Source organism: Channa argus, chromosome 7 (genome assembly GCF_033026475.1).
Source record: "Channa argus isolate prfri chromosome 7, Channa argus male v1.0, whole genome shotgun sequence".
Lineage (NCBI taxonomy): Eukaryota > Metazoa > Chordata > Actinopteri > Anabantiformes > Channidae > Channa > Channa argus.
Genome location: NC_090203.1, coordinates 17,947,595 through 17,974,638, shown reverse-complemented (window position 1 = coordinate 17,974,638; position 27,044 = coordinate 17,947,595). Strand labels below are relative to the sequence as shown.

Below are 27,044 nucleotides of genomic sequence, written 5' to 3'. Positions count from 1 at the left end.
TTACACATATCTTTACCTCAGTCAGTTTAAAATTTTGTGCTTTGCTGCTGTATACTGTCTTACAGGCTATTACTGTCAGGGTGTCCAGTTTAACCATTAGTATCACCACTGGTTCATTGACAAAATTAAATTTGAAAACCTACACCTTTGTAAATAAATTCTAGATGGTGAAGAGGGTGTCACCATGTATGTAAAGTGGGAAAGTGTTGTTTGCTGTTCTAAAATGAACAAACGAGACCTGCCAGTAGATTAACAAGTGTCAGAGCATCAATGTAACCAATTAACAAACTCCCAATTAGAATGTCTGCTCAACGATTAAACCCAGAGTTTACCAAGCATTAACATACTAAGCAGACTGACATAATATATGCAAATAAGGTCATTATTATGCATGTGCTAGTTCATTGCCCAAATTAAGTGCTTGTTTGGAGCGCTCGGGATGTGTTTGCAAGCGTGAGCTCTATGACAACATATTACAGAAATAATGGTCACTTGAAATATCTAATTAGTTTTCCATTTGGCTGTAAGCTGTAGTAGTCACTGGAACGCAGAGACATCTTGAATCAATTTTAGTAACCATTCAAAGCTATAGCAAGAAATCCCTATATATTTATAAGGGTTTGGCTTTATTAATAAATTGTTTGGAATTCTAATATGTGGACACACACTCACACTGTGTGCACAAACACATTCTTCCCTTAATCAGGCCAAATGGTAGAAAAAGTGTTAGAAAAGCATTCAGCAGATGCTGAATTAGTAATGACAGAAGTTGCAGATTGACTGTGCTGATTGTCATGTTTTTGTCCTGAAGTGCTGCATGAATTATTTATGTTACAGCCCATGTAATTAGATGTTGATGGTAAAAGATTAGACAAGGAAAACTTGAGCGCCTGCTGTTCTTTGGAAATGATTAATCATTTACTCGGTCCTTAATCATTTTTGACAATTTTAGGACTTTGAATTTCCTTCAGACCGAGGAGGCTGCAGTGGCCATGTCTTCACAACAACACATTGGCACTGTTGTATTAAGTTCTGGTTTATGACTGCAGTTGTGGCTTGTTTGGGTGATCATCCTGTGGCTGTTTTGGATATAAAACTTATGCTCCCAATAAATCTGAACCGATGAACCCTGAGAAGCACGTTGTGATAAATTTCTACCAGAAGGGGATGCTGTTTGTCATTCTTTCTCAGTGCACTAGGCTCTCAAGTGATTATAATGGATGACAGTGAAACGTTGAAAAGCATATGAAAGTCATTTTAGAGAAGTCATGTATGTGTACTGTAAATCTTCTGTGGAAACATTATACAATTTGTGTAGAGTACAGACTTGCATTTAAATACCCTTTTGACCTTTGGCAAAGTAGATTGTATTTGCCCATTATTAATCACTAGTGAGACACATATGAATGATGGGGTCACTGTTCACCTTCTGCGACCCCTTTCTCTGCAGTATAACACCCCATCAACTACCACTGCACTACTGCAGTTAAAGTTAAGATCAATGATGCCAGTGGTATGGTCATATATCACACTGCTGTCTCAGAGTTGTTGCACACTGCTGAACTAAACTGCACCAACACAAATTAGACCTACAGTGGATATAACCCCAGTATTTCTCTCACTCTGTTTTAAAACACTGGGGAAGACTCCAGACAGAGAAGACTTAGCCTATCAATTGTCTGTCATGCAGCAATGGGAGAAATTATGTTGTGAACGTTTGGAGGCCATTTAAAAAAAAAGAAAATCTCCTTTTTAATCAACATTTAATAAAATAATAGCTTGACCAAACATTGTATATCATTGTGTGCCTACTGAAAGATGCTTAGCCCTAGAGCATTATTTGTATGTAGAGTTCATGAGACCTCAATTGGCCCGAGCATTCTTGGCAACCCACAGGGTGTTTAAGTGTTTTTCTATTCTCAAGAAAAGTGCTCTTGCCTGTTTACTGATTCATTATAGACCCTGAAACTGTGACATGTAATCAGGAACTGGCCTTCTTTAGACAGCGCAGAGGCCAACTATATCCAAGGCCTCTGTTTGTTCTTACAGCAAAGGGCATCCCTGTAGACTGAACTAGCATAGCAGGAGGGCATCCAAGGCCCTTCTTTTGTTTGTGCTGAGCCAATTAGAGAATGATAGTATCAGATGTGAAAGAAGAACAATAACTTGTTCACTGTGTGTTAATGTCGAGGAGTGTATGTTGGTGTGAGGATACGCAGGTTGGCTAGTTAGTGATTGTGTGTTTCTGTAGCTACAGTATACGAGCATGTGGAGTATATGTGTTGAATAGCAATAAAGGAGAGAGAGAGCAATCTTGTATACAGCAGATGAGAGGAAACAAGAAAACGATTGCCTACAAAGTATGACAGACAGCATATGACTTCATCTGCTGCAATTCCGTTAAGCCCCACACATACAAACACACACACACACAGCAAACCACCAGAGAGGCAAATATAAATTAGGAAGACTTCCTGCATTTATGCACTGAGGCACATACAATGCTTGTAATTAAAAAGTCACCACTGTTGAGTGACAGCCTGGCTCACGCATAGTTAATTTGTATCCTTGCTCCGACTTGTGAAACTTTCTGACAGGAAGTGCATTGATAATTTCACAGTAGACTGTAACACTCTTCAAAGGACCTGGAGGTCATTAACCCCTACCTGCTGTTGTCTTGAGCTGTGCAGAGTTTGATGAGTCTTTTTTTTCCAGCTAAGGAGTGAGAAGTGAGAGAGAAAGAAAGTGTGTGTGGGTGTGTGTGTGTGGGTGTGTGTGTGTGTGCACACGTGTGTTTAGCAGAACTAGCTAGCACCCCTGGATTGGCCAGCCGGCTCCACCATATGGCCACATTTATCATGTATCTCACTATTCATTAAGACTGCCCTTGCTGGCACAGAAGAGCTGCTGAGGTCTCAGCCTCACCTCAGAAATGCTGTGCACAACCGATTCCAGTCTGGCTATTTTTCTGGATGCTTCAATGCTTACCTTAATATGGAGAGGTGTGGCGGAAGCCTCCGGTGACAAAGACTCACTTAACAGCACTGGCAGTGTCAAAAGACATTCTTTTCTAAAGGCGTTGTATGAGCCAGCCAGGGTTTCCTCTGTTGTGTTTATATTGTGTATTGTAAGGTTAGTTAGATTAAGAAACGTATGTATAAGCGTACTAATGCTGTCATTATTGACGTCATATATTGAAGTTTACCTTTTAATTTTGTTTAACTAGTTTTGGTAGAAACAGTGTTTGTTGAAAGTTTGTTACAAGAGAGGTAGTTCAGCTCAGCCTTTGGAAAAACCAGACACAACTAGAGGAGCTACAAGGTACAAGGTACAGCTATTAGAGATGTAAAGTCCGCTATTAGAGCTGAAAGAAGAAACTCTTTTTATTGCATTTGAAGGGCTGTACAGAGCGTAATGATTTGTAACGAGTTTTTATTGCGGAGGAGACATTTTGAATCTTACATTAGTTCTAGCTTAAATTTAACAGTTACATTGTTACATTAAAATGTAGGAAAAAAATAAAAATCCTGTGTCCTATCTTGCACTTGTGTCTCATGAAACGGAAACACTTCTTCTCACAGCACATTTATAGTTCTCTCCATGACTAACATTTTTTTATTGCTGTGTACTTCATGTAAGTTGCTTTGGATAAAAGCATCTGCCGAATGATTAAATGTTAATGTGATGTTGTTTGCATTCAGTTATGTATAATTCACATTATTATGATTTATTGTGCCTAAATATGTAATCTGTGATTAAAAGCGCAGCAAAGGTACAAAGACCAATTGACAGTGGAATGTTCTCACATGTTGTCATATGCAGTGGTTTAGGAAATAGTTTGCATTTGTCAAAATGTTGTTAAGATATGGAACTGAGTTTACAGCAACATGAAAAATCTGCATTTGTGTGTGTGTGTGTGTGTGTGTGTGTGTTTCGTACCCGTATGTACAACAAAAGTTTTTAAAATATGATTGCATGTTGCTCTATTTAGATATACAATAACTTGTTTGACTGCTCCTTAATGCAAATTTCTAAAGAGCCAATCAGTGCTTCTAGGCATGCAGATATGGTCAAGATGATCTGCTGATTGCATCAGAAAGAGGATGTATGGTGCTTCAAGTGACTTCAAAAGGGATATAGTCCGTGCCAGAATGGCAGGTATTTTATAGCTGCTGATCTTCTGAGATTTACAGCGAAAAATCTGAAAAAAGGAGATAATATGAATTGCCAGACTGGTTCTAGATAGGCAACAGTATCTTAAATAATCAGTCTTTACAACCAAGGATATTCACAACACATAGAACCTTGAAGCACATTGGCTATAGCAGCAGAAGAACACACTGGGTGTCTATCCTGTTAGCTAAGAACAGCAGGGAACCAAAGTTACAATATGCAAGGGCTTACCAAAGTACGATTAGAACGATGTTCTATGGTGGTGGTCTGATGATGCTAGCTAATTCCAGCAGGATAATGTACCATGTCGCAAAGCTTGAATCCTCTCAATCTGGTTTGATGAGTCCCCTGCTCCCTGTAGTTGTAGTTATCAAATTACAACAAATACGGATGCTAATAAGCTTACCAATCCAGGAGAAACTGTTCTTTGTATAGGTCAGTAAGACGAGCCTCGCTCAGAGACTTTTACAAGTTCATATTTCTACAATGCTGCCACTGCTGTTCAGTGAGTCTGTCACTGGATGCTTGCACATATTTTATTAAACAAAAATCTGGAAAATGTTGCTTACTGTATCTTTAATGATATAACATTTCTTTTTATATAAAATATAACAAAACAAATTGAAGCCTTAGACATGATGTATTAATGGATAGTTTCTTGCATCAACTACAAATAGTGCTCTGATTAACATATCAGTCTCTGAGCTAACTGTGGCAGTGCAGAATAATTACCCGAGCGGGGGATTTTTCTAGTTTGATCTGCACTCCATGCAGCGTGTCAGACTGTACAGTATTTATACAAAGCACTCATCATCTTTGACTTTCTGATGTTGGTTGTGCTCGTTTAGTTACAATTTGCAATACTGCATGAGTAAACTATATTTGGCAGTAAGATCCAAAAATCTATACCATCTCAACCAGAGAACAGCATACACTTTACTCATCAATACAATAAAATAGGTCAGTGGTGTGTGTGGTGTTGATTCTTATTCTTAGATCGAGCAGTGTGGTGTATTCTGTCATGCTTTGTTTGCTTAAATGTCAGGACTGAGAAATATATCAACGCTTTTTTGGCTTGTCCCTTGCGGGGTCGCCACAGCAGAACGTGTTCTGCACGTTGATTTGGCAGGAATTTTTACACCGGGTGCCTTTCCGGCCGCAACCCTTCTATTTATATCCAGGACCGGTACCAAGGTCGCCCTTGATGGCTGGGTGGGGCCAAATCTGGTGGGGTGGGATTCAAACCTGTGGCCTTTGGTAAAGGTTTACCAGACAACAGTGGGGAGCTCACGTCCATCCCTTATTAGTAAAATTTAAAAATTTCCAGTCAAAGCATTGGGGGAAAGTTTCAGAGCAAACCTTAGGGGTGCAAGGTAGGAACATTTTATACAAGTGAGGAAATTATTGGACTTCTTATCTGAGATCTGAAATAGCGACATAAAAATATCATAACTTCAAAACTGGCTGTTACTAATCAATGTAACACCATTATCATTACATTGTTTTTGAAAAATTCTGTTCTTAATATTTTCCCCTTTATAGCACTGTAGATTGGCACATAAGAAATGAAGGTATAGACAGGGGTAGAGAAAGGGGTATGTCATGCAACAAAAGCCCCGAACTGGATTTGAACTGGTAATGTCGGAGTGTGTGGCTTAACTATTATTTCTTTTCCATGGTGCCTGTCACAGTATTGTTTACCGGAGCAGTCACGCCATGAGAAGTGCAGGCATATCTACCCTCATGGAGTACAATTACTTTTTGCTGGTTAAGAATTGAAGCTATCTTCAAACCTAACTGAAGCTATGGAGTGGGGTTTGTATTGAGGTCATTGTATGAACCCATAACTGCTTCTAGTGAAAACTGGAGGTGGAAGCGGGTCACATGAGTCTGACCCTAAACAGACAGCTGAAAGCAGCAAGGAGGGGCACAGATATGGTTCTGTGAAAAATCTGATTTGTTGAATTTAGGTCCGAAGCAAGAAAACAAATCAATAACAAAGGGGTTTGTCTGTGATTTTTGTGTAAGGTCCCTTTTAATAATTCCTACAATCAAGCAAACAGTTAATGGCAGGAACACTACTTTCTTCAGTGAAAGTGACATTTTCCTGTATGCAAAATAAAAATGGCAGTTAAATAACCTGTATATAACAGAGTGAGTTCCTTAGAATGTTTTGAATTAAAGAGTGAATAAGGGTGTATATTTCTGACCCAGCTAGAAAAAGTATGATAGCTAATCGCTTATTATACTTAATGTGATCTATAATTGGTTATACACAGCTTTGAATGTACTATTCCACGAAATACAATTGTTAGTGTTCATCAGTGTGGCTATGCATTTCGCTTGGCCATTTGGTTTAGGTGCTTTAAGTGTTGTAAGGACTGTGAGGCCAGCTATTTTTTTAGTGCATCCCTGTTAAGCATCAAAACATCAAGCCTGACTTAACTGCCCTCAGAAGATCACAGACTGTTGTTGTGCCTGTCATTTTTATCTTAGGAAGAAGTCTTTGCATTTCTCTCCCACTTCGTGTAACACTTGATTTTTTTCTCATCCTGCCTGTCCATCTTCCTCTGTCTGTTCTTGATGGTTTGACAGCGTGACAGCGGTGAAGAGACGTCTTCAGTCTTGTGCGGAGATGTCAGCAGGAGTGAGATGCCTGTCTTGGCACCGCTGATTGCTCTGTGTGTGGGTGTGTGTCCATGCTTGTGTGAATTTGATGCTCGTGTGCGGGAACTGTAGGTGTTCTTATGTGTTGCATATTGAATATCAAAGGAGGGAGTATGTCATTCACTTTATTCCCTGGGTATAAATTACGAGTTACTTTAACAGCCTATAATGATTTAGAAAAAAATACAATTTGGTAAGACAGAGATTTGTCTTGCTTGAAGCACCTTATGAACAATGTCTTTGATGTTATGGTTATTGCAGTCAATCAAGTTACGAAGCAGCATCTTTCTTCATGGACTGCACTGACAAGTGAAGCTGAGCATTTTTGGCCTGTCAAAGAGATACATGCAAATTGCTTTAGTTTAGATATATAGATGCTCTATAATATCATGTAGATCGGATGCACTCTGCAAATTTTAGCTGGAAATGCTACTAGTCAGATGAAAACTGTGCTGCTAACAATTGTCTTTCCTTCTCCTTCTCTCTCCTCTCCTGAAGTGGAGAAGTACACTAAATTCCATTGTTATTTTTAACTAAACCTGCCTTAGGAGTTGGCAGCCAACACCAGTTTAAGACATATTATGGGAATATGGAAGACTTTAGTTAGTTTAGTTACTCATAGGATTCTGCTGAATAACCATTTTTTGATGAAAGGAAAACAAAGAACAAAATCTGTTTTTGTTTGAATAGAATCGTGCAAATAAAATTTTTTGATGTATTCATTTTCATATGTACAAAATGTATGTTGTGAAGGATTTTTTAAAATATGTTTTGTCTGATATTTATGATTTTTTTTATTCTTCACAGAGGCATGTTTTGGTCCATATTTGTGAAAATTGGAAAAGCCAGGTAACCAGGCACTGAGGTATTTCAGACAATGTGTCTCGAAAACTAGACTACTGCGCATATTGTGCAGGTTGGAGAAATGTATCAACTCGTGGTGCTAAAACAAGTTTAATTATGCCAAAGAGAAACAATGAAGACAAAGATAAGATTGTGTTAAGAATGTTTCTTTCCCCTAGGTAGCAGTAAAGGGAATGAAAGAACTCTGATTTCAGCTAAATGTCTTAAGACCGTTTTCACTATAGCTTCTTATTTCTAAATACTGTATAACACTAGCTGCTTACTGTGCAGTCAGTTCTTTTACAGCTTTCACCCTTCAGATATTAATTGCACATATGCATTTTAATGCAGTCAGGATTGGCAGAACTAAAGAAAAGATGTAGTGTTAGGTGTAGTGTTAATTTTATAGGCTAGAAGCCCAGTGATTATACTGAATCTTGTCTTTTGTTGAAAAAGTCTCACTTTTTAGTGCTTACAAAAGCAGTTTAAGTTTGGTTCTCTTTTCAGCTTTGACACCTACAGTGCGTGGAAAGACTTTGAAGAATTAGAAGTATAAACATTTAAACAACATAGAATTCTAGGACAAGTTAACTCATCTTCTGGCTTTTAAAATCTCTTTTAGAATCTCCTTTATAAGCACGTCCCAGCAAATGTGAAGGTACCTAAACAATGTTGTTTTCCATATGCTGGTGCACCAAAAAGGTTTTTGGTTTATGACCTTCTCAGCAATATCATCTAGATTCACAAACGTGGGTTGGCTTGCCATTAAGAGGGCAGCAAAAAGGAGCTGCAGTCTTCTCTCTTGCTCTTCTTTCTCTTTGTTGTAGCCGAGCACATAAGCATGTAGAGTTCTGTTATTTTAAATCCAACAGCTGTGTTCATATCATCTCTGTTTCCTTGGACTTATTTTTAATAAGGTTATTATTTTTAATGCTGCAACATATATTATACTGTGCACTTTGTTTATGCTCAGATATTCCTCTACCGGCTTAAGCGAAAATGGGTTTCAAAAATAACTTTAATGTAATTTGTGTACTCGATTGTGTGTCTGACAGCAAGAAAGTACAACACAGCAAAATGCTGTTTGGATCAGCTTCTTATTGATACTGGTAAAGAAGGCAGGCAATTAAGCTAACAGTAATACAGCTGAAACTAATAATATATTTGCAAGGACATCTCATAACTTCTGTGCAAAACTGGATATATTTCCAGAATGCTATACTTTCTGCTTTTGCACAATAGTCTCCCCAATTTAGACAGGATACTCCATTTTTCCTGTATAATACATTGTCTGGTAGAGAGACATGCAAAGGCATGTGAAACCAGTGTAATGTGAGGATGTGTGGACACAGATAAGTATGCAATGAAACCATGACCTTGGCATAGTATCACTAACAGACATGATCACGTATGTAACCTTTGATGAAAAGAAGCCGTTATTCCTGCGGGAGGGAAAACCCTCCAAACTGTTGATCTGCTTTGTGAAAATGATAAAACTAATCTTCTTTGTGTGAGTCGTTGTGTGTGTGAAGGAGTTTTCAAGTGCAGTGGAATTCCCCCGATCCTTATATTCAGCGGAATTACCCCTCAGGACACTGGATGCTTCTTAGCTTGTCTAACACAGATACACTCACACATCAAGAATTATATCAAAATGACAGAGATATATTTGTCTCCGTGTGTTTCTTTGGTCTGATCCTTGTTTTTCGGTCACAGACATACACTTTGTCATACTTGGTGTTGCTGCCTTTCAGTGCAACAGCAGCATTCTGCAGACCGGTGTACATGCGCAGCTCAGTTGGTCAGGCAGTTGTCCACGGGGTCAGTGGTTCGATCCCAGTCCCTCCTGGCTATGTGTTGAAGTGTCTTGGGCAAGACACAGAAACTTAAGTTGCTCCTGGTAGGTCAGGTGAGCATTTTGCATGGCAGCCACTGCCATCGGTGTGTGTGGGTGTGTGAATGGGAAGCAACATTGCAAAGCACTTTGGATAAAAACGCTATATAAGTGGACATTTAGTAGGGTTATACGTCCGTTGTATGAATAAAAGTCCTGCTGTGAACATATAAAACTACATATACACATTTTCTATATGGGTCCTTACTCCAGGCCGGCTCCAGCCATCCTGCTAGCACCACCACACAAAAACTGTGGACTGTGAAGTATTGTTATTCTTTAGGCTGAGCTAATTGTTCCTGGGGCTCGGTTCTCTCACCCTCGTTTCAGTTGGACGTTGCTCTGTTACACAATGCAGCCGCAAGTCCCTGGGAAGGCACTAATGAAGAGTTATGAGAAGCTGGATGCCTCTTGGCTGTGGAGAGAGGGATGGAAGATGGGAGTAAAGCATGGAAGGGTGAAGAGAGAAGCATGGGAGGAAGATGAGGACGAGAGCTTGCAGTGAAGCAGAAAAATGGAGTAAGACCATGGAAAGAAAGACCCAACACCCTTGAAAGCCACCGCAAGCAAAAAAAACTGATTCTACAGATCTGCCCTTACTGCTACATTAAGATGTAATGACTTAAGATTGTGATTGTGATGAAAATAGGTATTGTCAGGTATTGTTAAAGTTTGCACTATTATCTTCATCTGGGGAGTTGGTGTTCTGTAACCAGAATGTGACTGCAGTATTTGCATTTTCATGTAACATTAGGGGCTTAAGCCTGCTGGCCAGCATCGCAGTTTTAGAGTCCTCAGGAGAGCTAACATGAATTATCCTCCAACTGCATGAGTTGGTTGTTTATGTTGTCTCTCCCTCAAGGCCTGCCTGCATCCCCAAGTCTGTTTATTTGAATCTGTCATGCCTGTCTCTCTCTCTCTCTCATTCTCTACAGTGATCACACTTGTGAATGTTTTTGGTTTTTTTCTTGCTTACTCTTTACCGGCTTTACCCTGTCTGTGTCTGTGGGAGTTTTCACTCTGACCGGTTCTCTGGGAAAAACATAGAAGATTTACAAGCAAATCTCAGGATTTATTCAGTGTCTGTTCTCATTTAATGCACAGCATGTCCCTGCATATTGTAGGTATGCTAATCAAAGTATTATCTCCAGTTGTGTTTTTCAGTGTCACCTTTTTGTAGGGAAGAGTTCTATAAACGAGTGTCTACATATAGACTCTGTGTCAGCTCCCAGCTACTTTTATCGTATTTTGATCGCCAGTGGTTATGATTTATACTTTAGTGCAGCAAGTGTTTGGGCGAGAGGTGTACCCCACCTCCCGCCCAATGACAGCTGAGATAGGCTCCAGCTCCCTGCGGCCATGAACAGGATAAGTGGTTAAGATAATAGATGGATGGACTGCAAGTCTTTAAATATTTAAAACATGTAGGGCTCTATTCACCAAGGACATTTAGGGAGATTATGTATAATAGGGTGGTCTTAAAAGCGAATTTGTGGTAAACATGGTAAGAATATTTCGTAATATTCTAGGTCCAGACACTTTTATTATGTTTTAAATTTTGGCAAAAAAATATGGACTTGTGTTAGATTAATAACTGTTTTGTTGGTTGCAACTCTCAGTATGTAGAAATGAACAAGAGATATGAGGAAAGAAAATCCTGGTAATTTACGTACAGCCTTGAAAAGCTTCTTCCCGAGACTACTAAAAGTTGTCTAAATTCATTTCTTTAAACAGACTGTTTTCATAAATTGTGATCGGCATTTTAACTTATAGTGACAGCAGTGTTGTTCTCAGCATTAACATACATCACATAACAAAAAACTACAGCAACCATTTGTGTAGAATATTACTTCCATACAAAAAATAACTATTTTTTCTTATGGTTAGAGGTGCTTAGTCTTATGGATGACGGAACAACTGTAACCATTTTGTCTTCAGATGGGGTTGACCAGGGTCGTGACCTTGGAGGCAAGAGAAGACTCTATGTCCCTTTTCAAGGGAGAATCTTTTTTCTAACTTCCTCTCTTCCCTCTGCTTTCACTTGAGTCTAAATGTCAGCCAGTCTGCAAGGGAGAGCGACAGAGGCAGAGGATCTAGAGTCTGCTGGGAGAAAGCCATTGAAAGTATACATGATGACATATTTCCCCCATTCAGTCTGATGAGCTATTGAAAAGCAAGATGACATTTTGCAATAATACACAATAAAGCTGCAGAGTTAAGCACGATGAAACATTATTCATAAATATGTGATGCCTGGCATTTATTGATGTTTGTGGCTAAATTTGCTGTGAAATGATTCTCCAGTTGGAGTTTTATTTCTGAAGTCATATGACACACCTTGTGAAAAGTGACGACCCTTGACAGTGAGCTCTTTATATTTAGCTATTGGGGCAGTTCAGAGTGAATATTATCAAAAAATTAAGAAAGTACTTTATTCAAAATTGTGCCAAACTCTTTATTATATGAGCGTGAGTAACTCTTGGCAACTCAGGGTTAGAAAAACTCATGAAAAGAGATGAAAGAAATGAGTTCAGGCTTCATCTTTGTGTCCCAGTTACAGTAGATATTCTGCTACATCAGCCTGCACACGCACTTGCAAAATCAGTTTCTGGTGACGAGTAAAAAGGATTTTGTTGACATGGGCTCCCAGAAGAGAGAGAATGGTATCTAACTGCATCTAATGCTGAGTGGTGTCTATATTGCTGTGCTTACCAGCGTGCATGTGCATGCCATGTGGAACTAACAATACAGTGATTGGGGAAATCAGTTTGGCTTTTTGGGAACTGCAGGCGAGATCATGCTATTATGCTCGTCCTCTTTCCTCATCTGCCTCCCTCGATTTTTACTCTTTTCACCTCCCTCTCTTCGTTGTCCTCTGCCATCATTCCTCACTCTGTCAGAAGAGGAATGCGTGTTATTTCCTTTTATGTCCCTAAATCGGTGTGAAGTCCTCATGAAGGGTAGTAGATTAGCACCATTCTCATCCAGATAATTTTAACAGCTGCAGCGATGGTGGTGCTGCCGACATCTGAAGCCTCTTGTCTCCTGAGAGACACTCTGGCTGTTGGTTGAATTTCTGTCGCTTCAGATCAGCCCAGCTGGAGAAACACTAAACAGGCACATTTTATTCGCTGTAGGCCCCCATGGATGTACTAGCTACACAATGCTGGAGCTGCTGTATCAACAAAGTATTGACTGTTGCATTCAGAGAAGCAGAGAGGGTACTAGGGGGCCTTGACTTAAATTTAGCAGAAAAAGGGAAAATGGGTTGCTTGAGCAGGGCAAAAGGCTGTTTGTTTTTATTGTCTAAGCATGTTGGTGTTCAAGTTTGTAGGTTTAAAGTTCATTTGGGACTGGGCAAAAAACTAGTAAAAAAAAAAGTATTCATTAATACCATATGCTGCTCACCAGATGACAAAATTTTATGTATTGTAAACCTAAAGAATAGAAGAAGAAGAAGAAAAAAAAAACTTTTCCAGAGCAATTGGATATTTCTAGAACATGGATGACCTACACTCTGTACTGTCCTTGAACACCTTTAACAAACCCTGTAGCCATACAGGTGGCTAATGCCACAACTACATAATGGACACAGTGTTCCTTTCTCAATGTGAAGCCTGCACACAAAGACATGTACGGGGAAAGGAGGTGGGATGCCCGCTATTTTCATATCACTGAGGTAATATGATTATCTTTCTCTGGTATTATTTCATAGTCTTCACCTGCTGCGTTCCCCCCATTACTCCAGCAAGTTCACTTGCAATGCTCAAACACATGCAGGTGTCTCCAAGGAAATGGCAGCAGCTTACATTACTATTTTCACACTAGAGAACTGCTGGCGCTGTTGTTTGAGTAACAGCAGAAAAAGCACAAATTTGGATTTTGTAGTTTAAGCATTTTTCAACATCAATCAAAACCAAATACTCAAATGTACAGTTAATATGTACAATAGGTATGTGAACATTATCTGACCACTTTGTTGTTTTTAAAAAGTCTGTCACTAAAGACATCGTTCATCGGCTGCAGGTATCAGGTATCATAACGTTAATTTTATTTGCCATCAATTGTGTGTAGCAGAATTGCTTGTTTTATTATATGTCCATATCATTGGGAAAATACTGCGATCGTAATGATATCTAACCTGCAATAACCAGCCCCATGGTATAATAATACTGGCGACCAAAGCAACCAGCATAACTTGCAGTTTATATAGTGGTTGCTGCTGACCATGGCTAATATGAAACAAACGGGACCATACCACACGCCCGCAAACAAATACAAGCAGGGTGATGTGGTTATTTAGGATTCCAACAGAGCAAATTCACAGAGTCATTTACAAAGTAATCCTTCCTACTTCCCCTTCCAGTGAAGTTTTGAAGTCTTTGGTAACAGCAGTGCAAATACAACACAGATACAGTACCAGAATTGAGTACTGAATGTCATTAACAAAGTTGCTCTGCCTGGTCTTTGAGAGCCTTCCTCAGCAAGTAGCCTGTCACCCCAAGAGTCTTGGGATGGATGCTACGCTGTGGTCTCTGCAGCTTCCACTGGGAAGTTTAATGCCCTTCACACTGCTGTGAACAAAAAAATGCCAGTTCCGTACTTTTCTTCATTTTCCCTATAACCATAATGACTGTTTTACTAAGAATGGACCAGAGCACAATATCTGGGTCCATGGAGGTTTTGGTGATCTCATGTGGAAACTTCAATGTGGTTTTTACTGGTCTGTCCCTGTTTGCTTAATCCTGTGGTGCTCCATGATTTTGGATGGCTTAAACTTGCTTTTTACGGCTTTAGTTTAGGGTGTAAATGTCCAATAATGCATTTAAACTTGAGCAATAAGATGAGAAAATCTGAACTGTAGGTTCCTCCAAGTGATGTCATCTGGAGGCATTTTGTAGCTTGAAGAAGAGAGATATTTTAATATAGGGAAGTCAGAGGGAAGTTCAATGTCATTCATTTACATGTACTACTCAAACTAGATGCAAAAAAGTAACTTCAATAATTCGTCCTTTAGGCAGGACCTAGTTGTGGCAGCCAGCCCTGATGCTTTCTTCTTAGAATCGCAAAGGTGCCATTTTTCCTCTGATCTATTATACAGGTGCTGGTTGTGGGAACTGAAAATAGTATTGTATGTTGCCCTGATAAGGAAGCTCAACATTGAGTGGGGCATATATTTCCATAAATATTAAACTATTACTTATTATTGCTTGTATTGACAAATCCTACCTGCTATGGGGCTCGACTATGGTTGTATCGTTAACAAACCTATTTAGCCCTATACTGAAGCGGATATATTGAGTGTTGTCACAGCATTAGAAGCCTTTTCTAATGGATTTTCATACATCCAAAGGATTTTTTATTTTTTTTGCAGCTTTGTAATCACTGAACTCAGTAGCAGGACATAAGCCAGCATCTTTGGCAGATTTGCTGAACTGCCTGTGTGCTGTGTTTATGTTGGGTGGGTATTGATTTTGTGTTTGTCCTGGTAAATACTGTATTGTGGAACTCATCGCTTCACTGAAATCTGGACAGAGCTGTTGGATGGTTACAGAGAAGAGGGAATGACACACATGAGAGAGAGGCAAAAGAGCGCACAAAGCAACAGTAATACAGCAAGAAATAAGTGAGAAACTGTGAGCTTGAGGGCAAAGAAAGAGGGAGAGCAGATAGCAAAACAGTAAAACAATTGGAAGTATAAAATGAGATAGTAAAGCATATGAGAGAAACAATGGGTAGAAATGAAAATATTAAATCAGTAGAAATATGACGTGGAGAAAGAAAGTTTTGGACTGTACACTTTGAGTTGCAGTACAAATACTTGTACTGTCTAACTCACCTCCAGCAGAGCACAGATGATTTGCACAGATCATTGTCTTCTCCCACTCTCTTCTCTAGCGGTTCAAGAACTTAATTATAGCAGTAATTTGGATTAGTTTAGTCATTGTTACTACATAGCACTGGTCAGCTAATGAAAAAATAGACACACAGATCGGAAATGTGGTAAGACTCCTATACAAAAGCCAGAAAAGGAAAACAACAAAGTTTAATAAAGTAAGATCTTATGTTGCTACCTTACTGTGAAAAGTAGCATTAATTTCAGTACGTATCCCGCAACACTGCTAATTACCATTATTTAAATAAAATTAAGATTTCAAATTACGCAACACTGTTGGTTACTATAAATATGCAACAAAAATGTAATAAATGACAGACTAAAATAAAAATAAAACATTGTTTGGTATGTGTGTGATATATGACAGCCAAAGCTGTGTACCGTCCCCCGTGATTTTCCTTGCTTAAAAGATTTGTAACGTGCTTCAGTTTCCATCTCTGCACCTATTGCATTTCCAACCTAAACTACTTATGGCTCAACACAAAAATACAAGAGCAAAAAAGGCCATCAGTGGAAGCCAGGATTTTAAGTGAGACAAAGGGACTGCCACAGTTGGAGACTGCATTAGTTGAAATCCTGACTAGATAAATTGCAGACTAAGCTCATCCTGAAGCACCACTCAGTCTCTAGAACCCTGAGGAAGCATTCAAGTCTGCCGGGATACCCCCCTCCATTTATTAAATGATTTTGCTGCAGTTACATAGCTGTATAAATGTCAGCTGACATGTGGGCGAAACTCCATTTAAAGCTTGTCAGAGAGATTTATCAGGGTATTAAAAACTTTTAAATGTGCTGTTCTTTAAAGCTGCTGTGATGTGTCATACACCTCCACAGCTGCAGATCATTGTAGGAGAGTGAACAGTCACATAAATACGTATATTTACCTTTAGTACTGGCTACCATTGATTCATACAGAGAGGAGTAATAGATTTTTTTTCCTCTTTGCATTCAAATTGAGCTGCAAATAGACAGCACATATCAGTCTTGTAATTATATGACAATTATATAAGCAAAGAATAAATTGCCACTTTGTAATTGGCCCAGAATCACTTCAGTGATTATTATATTGGTGTAACTGGATTTCCCACATTACAACACAGGAATACTGTGTCACACTATGTAGTGCTAGTGTTTCTTTTCATTATGGCACTGAAAATAAAGATACAGTAAATTGAACCAGAGAATGGAGGTTTATCACTGACCTAAGTGCAGTGTGTACACCCAACTAGCCCAGAGACTTGTCAAACATGTCTGGCCTTGGATTCCTATGGTGACAAATACACAATCTCAATTGACTAAGCACAAATGGGCCAGAACGAGGTCATGACTGACCCACACTTTCCAGACGGGCCAGGCTCATATGTTCCACACGCTGCATAACTGTTCATCTGGTAAATAACACGAAATTATGAGAGTGGTGTCATTTTATGACCCTTTTCCTAGAATTAGGGCTGATGCAACCTAGTCAACTGTGGGGTTTCCATCATGGCGGCTGTCGTGAGCATCATGAAAGTCCCTCTGGTCCCTTTGCTTACACACACACACACACACACACACACACACATACACGCACTTTTATACATATATACACAATCTCTCCTAGATTACTCATGTGCTTAGCGAAAGACCAGTAGATTTATGGTCTGTGAACAACAGTTTTTTTTTACGAGGGGCTTAGACAAACAGTATTTTGTGCCAGTTGATCGTTATGCTGTACATTATCCCATTTGCTGTAACACATTTGTCTCTTTGCCAGGAACACTGGCAGGACTTGCTAAAACTGGACAGTGGAGCAGACATACACTGTCTACAGAACAAAGGGGTTTATAAAGAAAAATGTGTGGAGATATTGACATTTCAAAACAGAAATACTGGAGATACACTGTTTGTTTTGTAGTTTAGTTTGAGCGTGTCATTTTTCTTTCTTTTTAAAAATAGATTTCCTAGATTCAACCTTCTCCACAAGTATTGGGATAGCGGGGCTAATACATACTGTATGTGTTTGCAGTACCTTGAAGACCTGTGGGTTTAAGATTAAACAGTGAAAATATGAAATTTTAAATTTCAGGAATTATTTGATGGTCACACCTCGATATGTAGCAGATGACCCAAACTGTATCTGTTTCCAAAGTATTGAAACATTTGTTCTGTGAGATTCATTTTCGGACAATATGTAGCTACAAATTATTACTTTTGGTAGAACATAGAACATACAAAAGATGCAACGTGCTATGTCATTTACCATATCAGTGTGTAAATATAATGACATAAAAGTAGAAATTTTGGAAATGCAACCGCAAGGGGGCACAAGCCAGTGTCTTCTTGTGCCAGTCCCAAGTCTGGATAAATGCAGAGGGTTGTGGCAGGAAGGGCATCCGACGTAACCGGTGCTGTTGACCTACAGGGTACCGGTGGAAATTGGACTACTGTTGGTCGAAGACGAAGAAGAAGAGGAGGAAGGTGTGTTCGTAGGCAGAGAGAGAAGAGGAAAGCTAAGAATCTAGGACTGACAGTAGGGACTTTGAATGTTGGTACTATGACAGGGAAGGCTAGGGAGTTGATCGACATGATGCAGAGAAGGAAGGTGGACATACTGTGTGTCCAGGAGACCAGGTGGAAAGGTAGCAAGGCTAGAAGCTTAGGAGCAGGGTTTAAGTTGTTTTACCATGGGTCAGATAGGAAGAGAAATGGAGTAGGAGTTATATTGAAAGAGGATTTTGTGAGGAATGTTCTAGAGGTGAAAAGAGTATCAGACAGGTTGATGAGTCTGAAGCTGGAAGTTGAAGGGGTGATGTTCAATGTTGTGAGTGGTTATGCCCCACAGGTAGGATGTGAGTTAGAAGAGAAGGAGAAATTCTGGAGTGAGTTAGATGAAGTGATGCAGAGCATCCCCAGAGGTGAGAGAGTTGTCATTGGTGCAGATTTCAATGGGCATGTAGGTGAAGGGAACAGAGGTGATGAGACTGTTATGGGCAGGTTTGGTGTTCAGGACAGGAACGCAGAAGGTCAGATGGTGGTTGACTTTGCAAAGAGGATGGAAATGGCTGTAGTAAACACTTTCTTTCAGAAGAGGCAGGAACATAGGGTGACGTACAAGAGCGGAGGGAGAAGCACTCAGGTAGACTACATCTTGTGTAGACGTTGTAATCTGAAAGAGATCAGTGACTGTAAAGCATTGGTAGGGGAGAGTGTAGCCAGACAACACAGGATGGTGGTGTGTAAAATGATGCTGGTGGTGAGGAAGATAAGGAGGACTAAGGCAGAGCAGAGGACGAAGTGGTGGAAGTTGAAAAAGGAAGAATGTCGTTTAGTTTTCAGGGAGGAGCTGAGACAGACTCTGGGTGGTTTGGAGGTGCTTCCAGATGACTGGACTACTACAGCTAATTTGATCAGGGAGACAGGTAGGAGGGTACTCGGTGTGTCATCTGGAAAGAGGAAAGCGGACAAGGAGACTTGGTGGTGGAACGAGGAAGTTCAGGAGTGTATACAGAGAAAGAGGTTAGCTAAGAAGAAGTGGGACACTGAGAGGACTGAAGAGAGTAGACAGGAGTACAGGGAGATACAGCGTAAGGTGAAGATAGAGGTGGCAAAGGCCAAACAAAGAGCATATGAGGACTTGTATGCTAGGTTGGGCACTAAAGAGGGAGAGGTGGATTTGTACAGGTTGGCAAGACAAAGAGATAGAGATAGAAAGGATGTGCAGCAGGTTAGGGTGATTAAAGATAAGGATGGAAATGTATTGACAGGTGCCAGGAGTGTGATGGGAAGATGGAAGGAGTACTTTGAAGAGTTGATGAACGAGGAAAATGAAAGGGAACGAAGAGTAGAAGAGGTGACTGGTGTGGAGCAGGAAGTAGCAAAGATTAGTAAGAGTGAAGTGAGGAGGACATTGAAGAGGATGAAGAGCGGAAAAGCAGTTGGTCCTGATGACATACCTGTGGAGGTATGGAAGTGTCTAGGAGAGGTGGCAGTAGAGTTTTTGACTAGTTTGTTTAACAAGATCTTGGAGAGTGAGAGGATGCCAGAGGACTGGAGGAAAAGTGTACTGGTACCAATTTTTAAGAACAAGGGAGATGTGCAGAGCTGTGGCAACTACAGAGGAATAAAGCTGATGAGTCACACAATGAAGTTGTGGGAAAGAGTAGTGGAAGCTCGGCTAAGGGCAGAGGTGAACATTTGTGAGCAGCAATATGGTTTCATGCCTAGAAAGAGTACAACAGATGCAGTATTTGCTTTGAGGACGCTGATGGAGAAGTACAGAGAAGGTCATAGGGAGTTGCATTGTGTCTTTGTAGACTTAGAGAAAGCGTATGACAGGGTGCCGAGAGAGGAGCTGTGGTATTGTATGAGGACGTCTGGAGTGGCAGAGAAGTATTTTAGAGTGGTGCAGGACATGTATGAGAGCTGTAAGACAGTGGTGAGGTGTGCTGTAGGTGTGACAGAGGAGTTTAAGGTGGAGGTGGGTCTGCATCAAGGATCGGCTTTGAGCCCCTTCTTGTTTGCTCTGGTGATGGACAGACTGACAGATGAGGTTAGACAAGAATCTCCCTGGACTATGATGTTTGCAGATGACATTGTTATTTGTAGTGAGAGCAGGGAGCAGGTGGAGGAAAATCTAGAGAGGTGGAGGTCTGCTCTGGAAAACAGAGGAATGAAGCTTAGCCGCAGCAAGACAGAATACATGTGTGTCAATGAGAGGGACCCAGGTGGAATGGTGAGGTTACAGGGAGCAGAGGTGAAGAAGGTGCAGGACTTTAAGTACTTAGGGTCAACGGTTCAGAGCAACGGTGAGTGTGGAAAAGAGGTGAAGAGGCGAGTGCAGGCAGGTTGGAACGGGTGGAGAAAAGTGTCAGGTGTGTTGTGTGATAAAAGAGTATCAGCGAGAATGAAAGGAAAGGTGTTCAAGACGGTGGTGAGACCAGCAATGTTGTTCGGCTTAGAGACAGTGGCACTGAAGAAAAGACAGGAGGCAGAGCTGGAGGTAGCAGAGCTTAAGATGTTGAGGTTCTCTTTGGGAGTGACGAGGATGGACAGGATCAGGAATGAGTACATCAGAGGGACAGCTCATGTTAGATGTTTTGGAGATAAAGTCAGAGAGGCCAGATTGAGGTGGTTTGGACATGTTCAGAGGAGAAACTGTGAATATATCGGTAGAAGGATGCTCAGGTTGGAGCTGCCAGGCAGGAGGTCTAGAGGAAGACCAAAGAGGAGATTTATGGATGTAGTGAGGGAGGACATGAAGTTAGTTGGTGTGAGTGAAGAGGATGCAGAGGATAGAGTTAGATGGAGGCACATGATTCGCTGTGGCGACCCCTGAAAGGGAGCAGCCGAAAGGAAAAGAAGAAGAAGAAGAAAAGTAGAAATTTTGGAATTTCTTCTGATATCAATCTTTTGATAAATTGGGAATGTTTTTGTGAAATCCTTTGCTGTATTGATGAAGCCAATATGAAGTTAGTTGTTTGTTATTAGGTGTTTGTAATTTATAAAACAAGTATGTACTGGTCATATTGACATACCTGTATTGGAACGCACACAGATACAAACAAATACACAAGCTGCTTGAAAGGTGCTGTGTGTATTGTGGAACTGGGGCAGACTATGTCCTGCATTGATGTTGAGAGTTCTTGGCTAACTATGAATGGATAGGATTGAGTTCTGTTTAACAGGAACATGAGGATAAATAGAATGGATAGAACTTAAGTCCAAATTGAAATGAAATAGCAAATGTGGATTAAATAAAACTTTGAGAAAACTAAAAAAATTCAGCTTTACACTGTCAGTACATTGACTACAGGACTTAGACACCAGCCACCTCACCTTCTTAGAGTCATTCTCTAATAGATTCTTTTATCAATTTAAATGTAAAGTTTCCTGCTTTCTTCCATGCCTGTTGCACTATTTATCTTGCATGTTGAACATGTTTAAAGGTTGACTGCATCTGGGTCTTTTATTTCAGTAGTAAATGTATATACTCATGTCATTTGCAGTGTGTTTCATGAATCTTTGTAGTTGTTTTCTACAGTTAGGAGTCAACGTCTATGTCTTGTTTGTAATACTTGTTTTACGGTTTTTGTGTGCATTTTTTGACATGAAGAACTGCCAACACGCCAGCGTTTCCCACCTTATTGGATACACAACAAGAAGGAGCATGAGTTCAAAAAAAGGCTGGACGATGTTTAAAACTTAAATAAAAACTAAATGCAATGATTTGCAAATCCCATTAATCAAATGTTTTTCACAATAGAACACAAAATAGAACATATCAGATCTTGAAACTAAGACATTTCACTATTTCATGGAAAGTATTGATTCAATTTTAATTTGATGGCAGTAAAAGATTTCAAAAAAGTTGGAACAGGGTGATATTTTACCCCTCTTCCTTTTTTAACTGTCTGTAAATGTCTGGGAAGTGAGAGAGGAGAGGAATGTTGTCCCATGCTTGTCTGATGCAGGATTCTAGCTGTGTAGTAGTCCTGGGCATTTTGTTGCTGGATTTTTTGTTTTATTATGCACCAAAAGTTTTCTACATAGTGAAAGGTCTGGACTGTAGACAGGCCAGTTAAGCACCTGGTCTCTTCTCCTGCGAAGTCACGCTGTTGTGATTGAAGCAGTAGGTGGTTTAGCATTGCGTTCCTGAAATATGCAAGGCCTCCCTGAAAGAGACATTGTCTGGATGGGAGTCTATGTTGCTCTAAAACCTCTATGTACTTTTCAGCATTGATGGTGACTTTCCAGATGTGTAAGCTGCCCACACCATAGGCACTAATGCACCCCCACACCATCAGAGATGCAGGCTTTAGAACTGTCTGCTGATAACAAGCTGGATGGTCCCTCTCTTCTTTTGTCCACAGGACACGGCATCTATGGTTTCAAAGAAGAATTTCAAATATGATTCATTTGACCACAGAACAGTGTTCTATTTTCTCTCAGACCATTTTAAATGAGCTTTTGGCCAGAAAACACAGCATTTCTGGATCGTGTTCACATATGGCTTCTTCTTTGCATACAGCTTTAACTTACATTTGTGGGTTGCACAGTGAACTGTGTTCACAGACAGTGATTTCTGGAAGTGTTCCTGAGCCCATTCAGTGATGTCCAGTAGAGAATCACGCTTGTTTTTAATGCAGTGCTGCCCGAGGGCTCGAAGATCACGCACATCTAGTTTTGACCTTCAGCCTTGTCCCTTGCACACTGAGATTTCCCCTGATTCTCCAATTTTTTTGATGATATTATATACTGCAGATTATGTTCTATTTTGAATAAAATAAGGGTTGATGACATTTGGGTTTTTATTTACATTTTACTCATCGTCCCAACTATTTATTAATTGGGGTTGTAAATGAAAATGAGCAGCAGCCTACTATCCCTCACTGTGCCAGTTGCGTTTCCAGTCTAAATGAGGAATGCGTTATCTGAAGGTTGTATGGATAATCCATTGGGTACAGATGAAAGGAAGCTTTGGGAAAAAGTTCAGTCTGGTCAGGTGCCCATATACATTGTATGCTTTAGAGCACAACTCAGTTTGACCTGCAAGAACTCTTCAAATTTGAATTTGCTCAGACAGTGCTGGTGACCTTATTCATTATATTAGCAGGCTCATCCATGCTTCTCATATTGTTATATTCTTCGCCAATGGAGCAGACAGCCTTACATCTTACGTACTTGGCTAATTCAATTAACACAGCAGCATTTGATCAAATAAAACTCCAAGCCGGGGAGCTTAATTAAATTAAAAGAGGTGGAGAAATGCATCTGTGTGTGTGCGTGTGTTCTAGTATTTCTGCACCTACATTACACATCTGGGTGACCAGTGCATGATTGCTGTTTGTGTGTGTCACTGCAGGTGCAGGCTTGATTCAGTTTGTGTGTTTATGCTTGCATGGCTGTTTGGGTGTGTGTTTTTATAAATGGTTGCTAGGCTGGGGATGAGATTAAGCGTTTAACTGAGACACCAGAGATTTCTGTTGAGCTGCTGAATACACAATAGGAAGGAGTTCAGCAAAGTTCACATAAACCACTTCTGACTGCTCACTCAGTGCTACATGAATATCGATTATTAAGTTAGATTTTGTCCACCACAAAAATATTTAATCATAAAGTAAACAAAACACCTTGTACCCGAAACAAACAGGAAAGCGTGTTATTGCACAAGGTAGCGATACCCATGCCCCAAAGAATTTGTACTGCTAACTTAACATCAATAAAGACAGACTTCAAGCTCAAAAAGAAGTTAAATTTGCTAATTTGCAGATTTAATCAGTAAACAGAACCAGAAGCTAATGTTTTGAGAAAAAGCCCCTCTTTAGGTCAGTGATACTGCATGTACCATTGTTGGATGTCTACTCTATCAAGATAAATAAATATAAAGTAAGACATAAAACAAAGGACAGCAAATCTGTATTTATACACTGAGGAAAAGCACTTATAGTAACTAGTATGAAATAACCTCTGCTGAAGTCTGTGAGAAAGGCAGTTTAGCATATGTTAGCAAGACATATTCTTCTGGTTGAAGACTGTGCTTTTCAGGAGCCATTCAGTACCTTTCTCCCATTATACTTTCTTATCAACTTCCAATTGACTGCAGACTGATGAGGATACGTTTAGTGAGTGATTCACAAACCATTTTGCAGCATGATGACAACCAAAGACATGGTTGCTTTGATTCTTTTCTGTGTCACCAGAGAGGCAAAGCTGCAGCACAGTTTGCTGGCATCATCATGGACTGAAGAAGCCAGTACTGGATGGGTTCTGGTTTTGGGGGACACCCTGTAAAGTTGCTCTCTCTTATCGCAGGCAGGTGGTGATTGTGGCTGCCGATTTCCAGCCTATACTGTATTTGGAGAATCTCAGTGTTTGCCACTAGAAAATCATTTGATTTGGGACCAGTGCCACTAGCCCTCCACCCCTGTTGCAGCCATATCAAAGGAGTAGATTCATATATTAATTTACCCATCAGCAGGTTCTGTCTATGCTGCTCAGGCTTCACCTCTACTGTACACCTGGCCAGACTTACTCAATTTCTAAACCTCATAGCATCTCTAAAGTGGGATCAAAATGTCACAGAGAAGGTTGAGATGCAACAAATGTTTTATCATTAGGAAAATAGTGCCTTTTTATGAATTTGTATTAAGAATGTAAAACTGGAGTCGGGGAGCGAAGTTCATATCACAACTATAATCAAATGTTATCTTAAAAAACTGGCGACAGGCTCAAAGGATTCCCCCTTGCGACCTGCTAGGTGGACATACTCCTAGACACTATATTGAAAGAGAGTCTGAAGGTTTATCCAAGTCCCACTAAAAATTAAATTTAGTACATTTTGGACATTCAAACAAAACTCCATTTACCACAGGTCAGATACCTGAGGAGAATTTGCTCCAAGAACAGAAACATCAATAGAGATGGTTGCTGAGACAATTTTCACAAAATAAACTGATGGTATTAGCCCCTATTTTCTTCACAATTGCTCACCAAGTGTCAGGGGCCGCATAAAAGAAGGGCATGTTGTTTATGGTGTACATCTGGAGAAAAAAGAATGCCACATTGGTCTCTTAACTTGCAAAAAGACATTGTAAGACACGTCTCTCTGGCAAAATGAAAGAAACACTGGCTGTCAGGTAAAGAATCATCCTAGCTTGACTGCAGCCCCTGTGATCACCATTTTTACAAGGGTTCAGACAGTAAAAGCCACACAGATGCATCGTCATGTCTCACCTTATGCTTGTCAGAACAAAAGGAATGAAAATGGTGACATGTTGATTTGATCAGGTGCCAATTTATTAGATTTACATTATTTTTTTAGGGGGTATCCCACTATGAAGCACTGTTTTGTTGCCCGCGCATATATATAATACACTGGGATGGAGTCTTCATCTATTATGACAGCTGGTAGCAGAATATACAGCACTTTGGAATCATTTTGGAAGGACAGAAATTGACAGAATAAATATTACGTGAGTGGTTGTCAGCCACTCTCGCTGCCTGCAAGTGGGCCACTGCCATAATCTGCCTTCTTTCTTCGAAATTTTATTTTAACTAATAATTTTTTTTAATATGCAATAAGGGGTATTTTAATATTTGCAAGGAATGCAAGGAATACTTAGCAGTCACCTGAGAAATAAGCTTGGTGCTGCAATATGCCCATTCAGGTGTGACTTACTGCATTTAGAAAAGAATACCTGCAGAGGCTTTTATTGTAGTGATGCAGCACAGTATGCACAGTAGGCAGATTTTGTGGTTGCAGTTGTATGAAGGAACAATTTGTTATCCTGTGTAACTAAGCAGAGGAATACCGCTGCTGCTGTCAGGATTCAGAGTTATATTCCCACTGGTGCCACTCATATTAAACACAAGAACAGCATTTGGCCCAAGCGTTCCACAAAATGGCTTTTTACCTTGGCCCAAGGAATGTACCATCTTTTTACCAATTAGCACAGCGAAGATTTTATTCGCAGTTGACTCTTCACTTGTGCATTTTATATTGTGTTTATAATGTTGTTCACAGTATTTTAATCTACATAATTAAAAGTTAATGAGTTTGACTACCCCAAGGTGCTTTGCATGTGCCAGTGTGTCTAGCATCTACATGTGCCAGTTATTTGATAATTTTGATGATCATGATGCAGCTAACACCCTATCTCTCAGGAGAGCCTCTCTTCTGCCATTCTCGATTTCTCTTGTTTCTCTTACCCCCCTTCTGCTTCTCTGTGATCTTGCTCTTCCCTTGCCTTTGTCTCTTAGCATCCTCTGCCCTCGTTGGCACCCTCCCCTGGGCCTCTCCTCTTCTCTCCTCTCCTTGGGTGACAGGGTGATGGATTAAGCCCAAATAAACTCGTTCATCTTTCAATTAGAGCCAGTGTTGAGAAGGTGCCAGCCATTATGAAGCTGTCTGTAAGACTGGGAGCGAGGGAGTGATGGAGAGAAGAAAAGGGGGGAAAAGAGCACATTATGGCATTACTGTGAGCGACAGAGATAGAAAGATGCTTGTGAAAGACAGAGTTAGGTGAAAAAAGAATTAAGAGAGTGCCATGTGTTGGGGGGGTTGGGGGAGAGGGTGGGCATATCGGTTGAGGGAGCAGATCCAACTATTAAAACATCACTCCTGCTACCATCAGAACTCCCATGCCTGGCGGACCACCCACGGTCTAGCTCCCCACGTATTCACAGACCTAGTGTGCACTTTTACGCAACATTGCCTTTCACTGATTTTTTTTTTTCTCTATTGTTGCCGCTGTTTCTTAAGAGTCTGATGAATTTGTTCTGAGTGGCTTAGTCATAAAATAGCAGGGCTGTGGAGGGTGTGTGGAAAGGCCTTTGCATATGGACGTGGGTGAAAATGTACTACTTTACATTCACCTATTACAGTGGGACTGCATATACAGTGTATTTATTTATTAGTATTTGAAGACAGTATGTGCATTTATATACAGTAATGAGTATGTGAGAGTACATATAGACAGTGTTGTTTAAGGAGGCTATTATGACTTAGTATGCTCATTCTCTCCCAGAAACCAATACTGAGTTGTTGGCATATTTTCATTTTTTTTTCTGTTTTACTTCTTCAAGGGAATA

General features: G+C 40.1%; 1 protein-coding gene across 2 annotated transcripts in view; it reads left to right on the top strand.

The window, feature by feature from the left end:
- LOC137129937 (RNA-binding motif, single-stranded-interacting protein 3-like) overlaps positions 1-27,044 on the top strand; it is a 168,059-nt gene that overhangs the window by 3,243 nt on the left and 137,772 nt on the right. The window lies entirely within an intron of this gene.